We start from the raw sequence: 10,030 nt of genomic DNA, 5'->3' as shown, positions 1-10,030 counted from the left end.
GACACACGGGTTTCACAGGGTGGGTACCGGTGTACCACATGGGTACAGGTGTGCACTGCCTGTGCTGGGTGGCGGTTGTGAGGTGCTTTGTTGGGAATAGGTGTCACCATTGCTTGGTGCTGGACCACGTGATGGAAGGTGACCAGCATCTGTGTGTTGGTACCACTGAACGCCTCCCTCCCTTTTTTTCCTCCCCTCCCCTTCCCTTTCCCCTTCCTCTCCCAGAAACGGGGTCTGCTATAGCTGAGTGGCTTTAAACTTTTGGTGATCCTGCCTCCATCCATCTCCCAAAACACTAGGATTACCGCTGGTGGCTGCTGAAAGGTTTTCCGGAATCACAGATGACTCTTTTGTACCCAGGGCTTAGGAGAGTGCAAGCTCGCTCACCCTGGCAGGAAAGGAGGAAGAGAAGCCAGGTTCCCTGGTCCTATCATCTCCCACGCCACTCTGTATGCAAGAGATACTTCTCTGAAACCCCATGCTTTACCTCCAAAATTCCTATGGACTCCTCGCTACTGTTTCTGCGCTTGTTTCTGTGTTTGTGTGAAAGCATGGGTCTGACAAGTCATCTCGGGGGCTGACTTAGGCTTGGCAGTCCACTGTGTTTATCTAGTGATGAGAGCCCTCTCAGGACCCTGCCCCCACTGACTGGGAAAGGCTCCACAGCATGTGGCTTCTCAGTTAGGTATAGATGGTGTGTGCTACAGGAGGGTGTCACTTTCAATGCAAGGGGCAGAAGACCTGGACCCTGAGTGGCCATAGTGAAGGAGCTTCCATAGCAGCCTGGGATAACCAAGGCTTCTTTGTCATTCCAGACAAGTGTTCCAGACCCCAATTCTGGCAGGAATGGGGGTTGGGAGGAGGTATGCCCCTCAGTGCCTCAGTTCTGTTCTTTGTAGAATAGAGATATTAGTAGCACTTGTGCTGTAGGGTTACTGTGAGAACTGGCTCACTTCCTGTATGTACATAAAGTGTTTGCACAGTACCTGACACATTAAAACACAGGTGGTGTCAGAACTATGATGACAGTGATGGAGGTCCCCACATGGCTAGGTCTCCTGCACACCTCCGGAAACTCAATTCTCACAGTCAATGGTTCCGAAGGAGTGGACAGGTGGCATGTCAGAACCCTCCAATTTGAGCAACTGTGGAATGTCATTCCTGTCCCACACTCATCTCAGCTGCTTTCTCAGCGACTCCCTGTCTCCTGGCAAGTCATAGGTTAAGAGAGGAAGTCGCAATGGCTGGGGATGGAGCGTGGGAGATGCTGAAGGAAAATGATGGCTGTCTCTCCATTCCGAGAACCACTGTAAGAGACAGACAGATGGCCTGTGCACTTCAGGGGTAAGCTTGGGAGTTATGAGGGGCAGAAGCTGGCACCCCTCTGCCCAGATCCTTGATCCAAAGCGGTTCCTGGGAGCTGGGGAAGGGGAGGCAGGCTGTGAGATCCGAATTGAGCAAACGGTCCATACCACCAGGAAACCCCTCAGGCTAGTCTTTATTCCTGGGGCTAAAACATTTGTGTTGGCAGGGTAAGAGCCCCTATTCCTGCTGACTTCACAGAGCCAGTTTGGAGATGGTGCCCAGAGGCCTTGGAGGACAAGGAGACATAAAAGGCAGCATTGGGAGCTGTGGAAATATTTTGTGGGAGGGTATGAAAATATATCTCCTGGGGCAGGGTGCTGTGAAACGCTGGCTGCTGGAAAGCTCAGGCAGAAGCAGGCCCAGCCATTGTCTCTGTGGTACACTGTCACTGTCACCAGGCAGAGACTACTTCTTTCCTAGAGGCCCCATGAGCTATTTCACAGTGTCAGAGGACAGAGGCCTGAGGAACAGCAGGTGTGGCCCTGACAAACTTAGCTTTCTGAGCATCCAGTGATGCCGCTAGGAGGTGGGACCCAGTGATGCCAGCAACACGAATGGCCTGCTTTTCTTTACCCTGTAATTCTGGACGTACTTGCTTATGGTTGAGTCCTAGTGTTAATGGGTGCTTAGATCCACAAATCTGCTACCTCCATTTCCCTGCATTTCAAAAGAAACTAAGAAGCAGACATTTGTAGAGGAAAATGAACTTATTAACAGTTTGGCTAAACCATGCGGAATAAAGGTCTAATTTCTATCCCCAACATGCTTAGGGCTATCTTAGAATTTACAGAAAGACACAAGGAGACCAGGTGTGGCACATGCCTTTAGTCCTAGCACGTGAGAGGCAGAGGCAGGAGGATAACAGGAATCCTGGCCTTTGTGTGAGTTCAAGGCCAACCTGGTCAACATAATGAGCTCTGTGATAACCAGCACTACATAGAGATTCTGTTTCTCTCCATGGGAAAGGGCACAAAAATAAGGACACATATAAATTCAGCTGTGAGACAGGTTAATGGATCTTTTCTAGAGTCACAGGTGACCTGGCCTGTGGTTGTCCCCATTTTACTCCATACAAAGATTTTCATGTTACTCTCTCTCTCACTCTCTCTTCCGCTCTTCCTCTCTTTCCCCCACCCCCCCTCTTCCTCTCTTCCTCTCCTGGCTTGAATAAAGCTATAGGAGACTCTCACTCTCTCTCTGACTCTCTTCCACTCTTCTGCTCCTCTGCTCTTCCCCCCCCCCACTCTTCCCCTTCCTCTCTTCCTCTCCTGGCTTGGCATGATAATAATAATAAAAAAAAAGATTTTCATAAACAAATCAGAGTCTTAGAAATCCCCCATTTTCATTTGGTTTTGGTTTTCAGGGATATGGGGACCTGAGGCAGGGTCTTGCATAGTTTGGGCTGACCTACTGACCTACTGACCTACTATTTAGTGGAGAATAAATAGCCTGGACCTCCTGATTCTCCTGCCCCTGCCACGCCAATGCTGGGATTACAGAGATGGATGGCTATGGCCTGCAAGATCTGCCCTTCCCCTTTTGTTTTCAGAGTCTCAAGTAGCCCAGGTTGGCCATGCATTCTCTGTGCAGTGGAGGACAATCTAGAACTTCTTCTTGTGCCTCCGCCCCCTGAGAGCAGGGATCAGCCATGAAGCACCATGCTCAGGTTATGCAGTGCTGGTGACCGAACCCTGAGCTCCCTGTGTACGGAACAAGCACTCTACCAACTGAGCCTCAGCCCCAGCTCTAGGAGAAAATACCCCCAGGGATACTGTGAGGGGGAAGACTCCCACCTATTCTGGGCCTGGGGAGAGTTCTGTTCCTCAACAGTGAGTAGAACCATTTCCCAAGTCTTCCCATATGCCTGTGAAACATCCTAATTTTTGCAAGTGAAGAAAAGGTGAAAATCTCATAACTGCAGGAAGAGGCACAAGCGTGTCTTTCGATTGCTGTTTTGGTTTCTCTAAGACAGTGTCCACTACGTAGCCCTAACTGGCCTAGAACTCACCCTGTAGGCCAGGCTGCCCTCAACTCACACACACACACACACACACACACACACACACACACTCATATACACAATATGCACACATACACATATATACACACATATACAACACTCATACACACAACACGCACATACACACACTCATACACACAACATGCACACACACACACATACACGCGTACATACACACATACATACACATACACACACTCATACACACATACACACATGCACATACACATACACACTCTCATAAACACATACACACACACATGTGCGCACACACATACACACACACACACACACACACACACAGTGGAGGTAGTGAGAGTAGGCGTGACTCTCAGGGGTGACTGAACTCAGTGGAGGGGAACATTTGGGTATTGCTTAGAAGAGTATGGGAGGGAGCATTGGGTAATCTCTGAGCGGCACTGAGACAAAGACAGGAGAGAACACATCAGAAGGAACCCCAAAGGCCAGCCTGTTCTCTCTAAGACAGTTTTCTCTGCCTTCTCTACCAGCCTTAGGTGGACAGCGTCCAATGTTACTGCAGAAGTGCGCATGCGCAGCTAGGATTTCGCTGTGTGACTTTTATAGTCGTCTGGTCCCCTTTCCTGGACTGAAAACCTGGCAAGCAGGACTAAAATTGCTCATGCGCTCCTTTCCAGATGTCTTTGTAGCAGAATGCCTTGCGCAGGGCGGTCCTCAGGCAATAGTGAATAACGGCTCGTATGGGAATGAGTTATCTGATGAGTGGAAGCAAAACAACAACTACCAGGTCATCTCCCTCCTCTCCCAGCTCCACTCATGAGAACTAAATTTCTGTTCTAATGCTGACGCCTGTCCTCTGAAGGCAGGCCTGTAGCTTCGGGGGCAGACCAGGCAAACAGGCAAGAACACTCTAAAGGTGGTAAATGAGTGAGGGAGTCCCGAGTCCCACACCTAGGAGGCAGGACGACGAAGGTGGGAGTGGCCTAGGTCCAAGCAGTAAAGAGACAGATGAGAAGGGTGCACCGGCTCAAGCCTAGGCTCCCATGGTCTGCTCCCCCAGTCTCTCCAGCAGGATGAAGCCCACTGCCTCTGCCTTCGTTCCCTGCTTCCTCACCTTCCTCATCCAGTCACCAAGCCCTATGGCTAACTCTCTATCAGTTCTCTACCCTTAGGGCACTGTCCCAGCTCTGAAATTCAACCCAGCCTTTTCCCTCAGGCCTTTTTTACTCTGCCTGCATCTGGCAAAGTGGCTCCTCTAGCACAGACCCACTGACCTTTCTCTCTTTCTTGCTGCTCAAGTGATCTTGAACTATTTCAGGCATGACACAGTCCCCCCAGGTGACCCTCCTCCAGGTGGTCCTCCCCAGGTGGCCCTCCCCAGGTGACCTTTCCCCAGGTGACCTTCCCCAAGGTGACCCTCCCCCCCCAGGTGACCCTCCCCCAGGTGACCCTTTCCCCAGGTGACCCTCCCCAAGGTGACCCTCCCCCAGGTGACCCTCTCCTCAGGTGACCCTCCCCCAGGTGACCCTTTCCCCAGGTGACCCTCCCCAAGGTGACCCTCCCCCAGGTGACCCTCTCCTCAGGTGACCCTCCCCAGGTGACCCTTTCCCCAGGTGACCCTCCCCCAGATGAACCTCCTCATCTTTCCAGGTGTGTCTGATACCTGTTTTTCCCCCCACTTTCTGCTGTGCCTTGAGGCAAGAATGGTGTGGTTTTAGGACCAGCTCAGGCCCCTTTCTGGCCTATGTCAGGCTCCACAGGACAAGGCCCTGTGGGCTAATAAGCCCTTCTGTTAAGGGGCAACCACATCCCATGTACAACCTTAAGGGGCCCTCTCTGTGCAAGCCTTGACCGCCTCTCTCCATGGTCCACTCTCCATTCCTCATGGCTGACTCTGACCTCACCAGAGAACTAGAAAGTAAGGACACCAAGAGAGAACCACAAAGAAGAAAGGACAGTTTTAACCCAGTCCGCTGCATTTTGGCCCCTGGACTCCACTCAGAAGCCCCTGAGCATCCATGCATTCTTTAGTTCTTCCCTTAACTCCAATTCAATGTCCTGTGGGTGCCCCTCCTCTGCAGGCCCCTCCCTCAGTCATTCCCAACCCAGGACCTCAGATAGGAGGAGAAAAGCCCTACTGTCCCATAGACCACTAACAGCCTTGTTCCCAAAAAGCTCCTGAGCTCTGGGGTCCTTGCTCACCTAAGGCACAGTTGAAAGGGAGCCCGAGTATTTCCCCAAACAGTGCTCTGATCTTCATGGTACGCACAGGCTGCAGCCTCACAGAACAGATGTTCTTCGGATCATGCTTTGGCGTAAGGTCAAAACTTCCTTGTGCATGGCAGTTTCACCTAACACACATCCCTGATAGTGTACTACCTGTGGGAGAGTTTATATGGGTGACTAGAAATGTCACAACCTTGTCTCTTTACCACGCCCTGTGGTGGCTGGTCTCTTTGCTCCCTCTCCCTCCCTCCTTCCTTCCTTCCCTCTTCCTACCTCTGTCTGTCTGTCTCCATCTATCTCTTGCAGCCGGAGCTCACTAATGTTTAACTGGCTGTGTTGCTCTCTCGGTGTGCTCAGAAAGTAAAGCAGGATTATCTTAGTGATGGGCGCCACCCAATCAGGCAAATATTTGTCCCCTTTTTATCTGGGGATGGAGGGGGACGGGAGGTGTGATGGGAAGCTATAAATCCTTTCTGGTTTTTTCTCTTTCACTTTGGCTTCTAGGATGCTTGGTCACCATGTTAGTCTGGGTTTCTGCCCCTGATAGGATCACGTGGTTCACATGACCATTGTTTGAGCCTTCAAGCTCTTTCTGGACAGAGGAGTGGAGAAACCAAAGCACACAGAGAGTTGCTCTCCTGAGAGAGTCCGCTGGCTTCTTGGACTTCTCCTTTTCTCTATTGTCTCCTCAGCCTCATGAATCACGAGACTCTGCTCGAATGGGTAGGGTGCACACCAGGACAAAGCACTGTGTTCAAATCCTTTATCTGCTACCATGGAGCTTTAAGAGTGTCAGACAAGGGCTGGAGAGATGGCTCAGTGGTTAAGAGCGCTGACTGCTCTTCCGGAGGACCTGAGTTCAATCCCTAGCAACCACATGGTGGCTCACAACCATCTGTAATGGGATCTGATGCCCTCTGCTGGTGTGTCTGGAGACAGTGACAGCATAGTCATGTACATAAAATAAATAAATCTTAAAAAAAAAAAAGTATTAGAACAGTGAAGGATGCTAGTGTGGGTGGGCTGGCTGGGCTAGTCTCAGGGCTCAGAACGAACAGTTCCTGTCACATCATAAGCTCTGTCCTGGGAGGGCCAGTGAGGAGGCTCTGGTTCTCTCTGGAGTATTCGGTAACTGACCTCCTCTCTGATGTTGGAGATCAGAGTAACTTCTAGTAAGTTAGGGCAGTGCTTCAGCCTGTAGCACTGACACTTCCCAGGATGCTCCAAGGTGCAAAGTTCACCCTTTCAGCCCATTAAAGTTGAGCTGAACTGTGGCCGGGTTCATCCAATAGATCCAGAAGGGAGCAGAGGAACTTAGACTCGTGCCTGTGCCCTCATACCCACTCTGAGTCCCCCAGACGCTGGATTCTGAGCTGTAGACAAGCACCATCAGCCTTTCTTTGTACTGGGTCTCCATATTTAGCCCAGAATGGGCCTCTGCCTCCATAGGGTTGGGATCGCAGACATGAACCACCACGTCCGTCAAGAACTGTGATATTCTTGCTTATCACTAAGTCACCCAGAAGAGCCCACCAAGCAGAGGGCTTGGCAGGGTGGGCGAGCCTCCTCTGCCTGGGAATGGCCCTGTCCCCTCTAGAATTCCCATAGCCTACATTCTGCCCTTTGAACTCCATAATGCAGGTGACTTTCCTGTGTTTTTAAACCTTACAATCATTGTCATGCTGCTGTGCACACATGTGCCTGTGCCGTGAGGAGGTGAGAGAACCACTTCCTGGACTGTTACCTCTTCTCGCCTCTGTGAGGTGGGGTCTCTCTTGTTTCTCCTGGTGCAGTGTGTGCTCCAGACATAGCTGACCTAGTTGGCCTGGTGAGTTTTCACGTTCTTCTCCTGCCTTTGCCACCCATCTCGCTGCTAGGACAGCAGCGCTGGGATTACAAATGCATTCCGGTGTATGAGGCTTCTTGCCCAGGTTCTGAATGCAGGTCGGGCTGTGCAGTAGATGTTTCTGCTCTCTGAACCTTCGCCCCAGGCCTAGCACAATGCCAGGAGCCAGCAACTGAGTGGTTGTGTCAAAAGTTATCTTCTGGGGTTGGGGATTTAGCTCAGTGGTAGAGTGCTTGCCTAGGAAGCACAAGGCCCTGGGTTTGGTCCCCAGCTCCGAAAAAAAGAACCAAAAAAAAAAAAAAGTTATCTTCTGTCGCATGCATTGGTATGCTGTCACATGTTTTGGTATACTGTTGCATGTGTGTTTGTAGACCTGTGTAGTGAGTGAATGTGATGGACATACTTCAGAGGGGGTTACACCATGGGCACAGGCTCCCTGCTCTTCGGCTGGGTATCCGTACTTTCCTAAAATAGCAAACAGCAGCCCCAGGATTCTGGCAGGATGAGTTGAAGGAGCGCTGTGGCCCAGTCAGAGCACTCCTGTACCCCCAGTCTGAGTACACCACCCAGCTTACAAGCCAAGAGCTTGAAGTGGCACCAATGCCCAGGGAGGCCACATCTCCTCCTACAGGGTCTGATCAGGCCTCTCCTATTCCAGACAGAGAATGGAGAATGGTGATGACCCTCTCACATCTTGAGGGTGGCAAGGAGCCACTGGATAGAAGCTGTGGGACCTAGGATATACAAGAGACCATCCCTACCAGTGGCTCCTTCTCAGTCCTCAGTGGGCAGGAAGAGCTCACCTATTACTGTGGGAAGGACAGTTCTGGGGACAGATATACCCAAGGAAGGCCAGAAGGAAGACAACGAGTTTGAGCCAGCAGTGGTCACCAGGGACAGGGCTCTCAGGGGAGCCTGGCTGTGTGGGAGCATCTGACTTATTGTTGGTGGCTTAGGGCAGAGAGGTAATTGTAGAAGGAGGATCAGTGCCCATTGCCTTTTGGCCACTAAAGGTCTGAGGATAGTGGGACTTCAGCACTTCAGAGAAGCTCACACCGGGGCTGAGCTGGCAGAGCCTGCTTAATCCCCTAACTAAGCCTTCCTCCTCTTCTTATGCAACTGCTTTTGTTCTGGGGAAAGATGAGGAGACTGTGGTGACCGCCACCTTTCAAATCTCCTGAGGCATCCGGGCTGCCCTAGGACTGTGGGCCTGGGAAAACACTGCGTGGACTGGGGATTCTGGGGTGCCCTGGAGTGAGGTATGTGGGCAGCACCGATGCACCCCACAGTGTAGCCGGGAAGCACACACTGACCAGCCCCACACGCATGAGTGCCCAGTGTTCCTCCATGTTGATTTCCAAGTCCTCCGGTCTGGGAACAGACCCTCGGATACTTTGGGGCCCTGCACCCCACCCCAGTATTTCCTTTCAGTGCTTTCCCTACACAGGACAGAGAGATCTTCCTGTCAGTGGCCTGCTGTTGGGTGGGAGTGGAGGCTTTTGTTTTCTCTAAAGAGAATGATGCTTCTCATCAAGAGAAGGGTCTGCTGCGGGGGGAGGGGGGTCTCTTTCAAGGATGTGAGGAGCATGTGACACCCTCTGTTATCTTGGTCTGCACACTGCCTTCTTGTTACTGTGATGACCACTCTTCATTTCTTCACCAAGATGTGGGTTCCTTCATTTATCACTATCACCACCACCACCACCACCACCACCACCACCACCACCACCACCACCATCATCATCATCATCATCATCATCACTGCTACTACTACATCTTACAGATGAGAGAACCGAGATCCAGAGAGGGAGTGACACTAGATAAGGTCACACAGCAAATTCAAGCAGAGTTGATCAGTGCCATCTTACCCTTGGGCTAGGGGAAAGTGCCTTTTGTCTCTGGAGCTTAGAGGATGAGAAATGGGCTTGTTTAGGAGCCTAGGGGATGGGATCACCAAGCAGACTTCGTGTGGGGAATCTTTCTCTTCCTATATCTGGAGCTGCTTAGACTTCCTCACAAAACTCTGCTGTGAGGCTCATGTCAGGGAATACATGCCAGGGAAAAGGACCTAAGGACAGCAATGACTTGCTTGCCTTGCCTTGTGACCCAGAGGCCCCCATCCCCATCCCACCCCGTTTGCTGGGGTAGGTGAGAGGGTGTATTTCCTCTCCTGGCCTGCAGAGGGCTTACCCAGAGCCTGGAGTGCAAGACAGGCAGACACAAATCAAAGCACTGGCATTCTGAATGGAAGCAGTACCCAGGAGGCCTGCCTGGCCTGCTTCAATCCTAGGGCCTGGGGTACGGTCTTGGACAGGGAGGGTTGGCCTCTCCAAAGAGAGACAGAGGTGGTAGGTGAAAGGGAGACCTAGTAAGTCCTGTTCTGTTCACCCGAGAAGCCCCCTGGCTCTCTGCCCTCTCTAAAGCTCTCACCTTAGATCAGAGACTTTGCTCTGCCTCCTCACTCATAGTAAATGCCACCAGAAGAGGAGGAAGGGGATAAGGAATAATCCGATTGGCAGGGAGGGGCTACCCAGGTCAGTCAGGTACCCAGGCAGAGCCACCTGTTGCCTTCTCCTGGTCCTGCCCAAGCTCCA

Source organism: Rattus rattus, chromosome 2 (assembly GCF_011064425.1).
Source record: "Rattus rattus isolate New Zealand chromosome 2, Rrattus_CSIRO_v1, whole genome shotgun sequence".
Lineage (NCBI taxonomy): Eukaryota > Metazoa > Chordata > Mammalia > Rodentia > Muridae > Rattus > Rattus rattus.
This window is presented reverse-complemented; position numbering follows the sequence as displayed.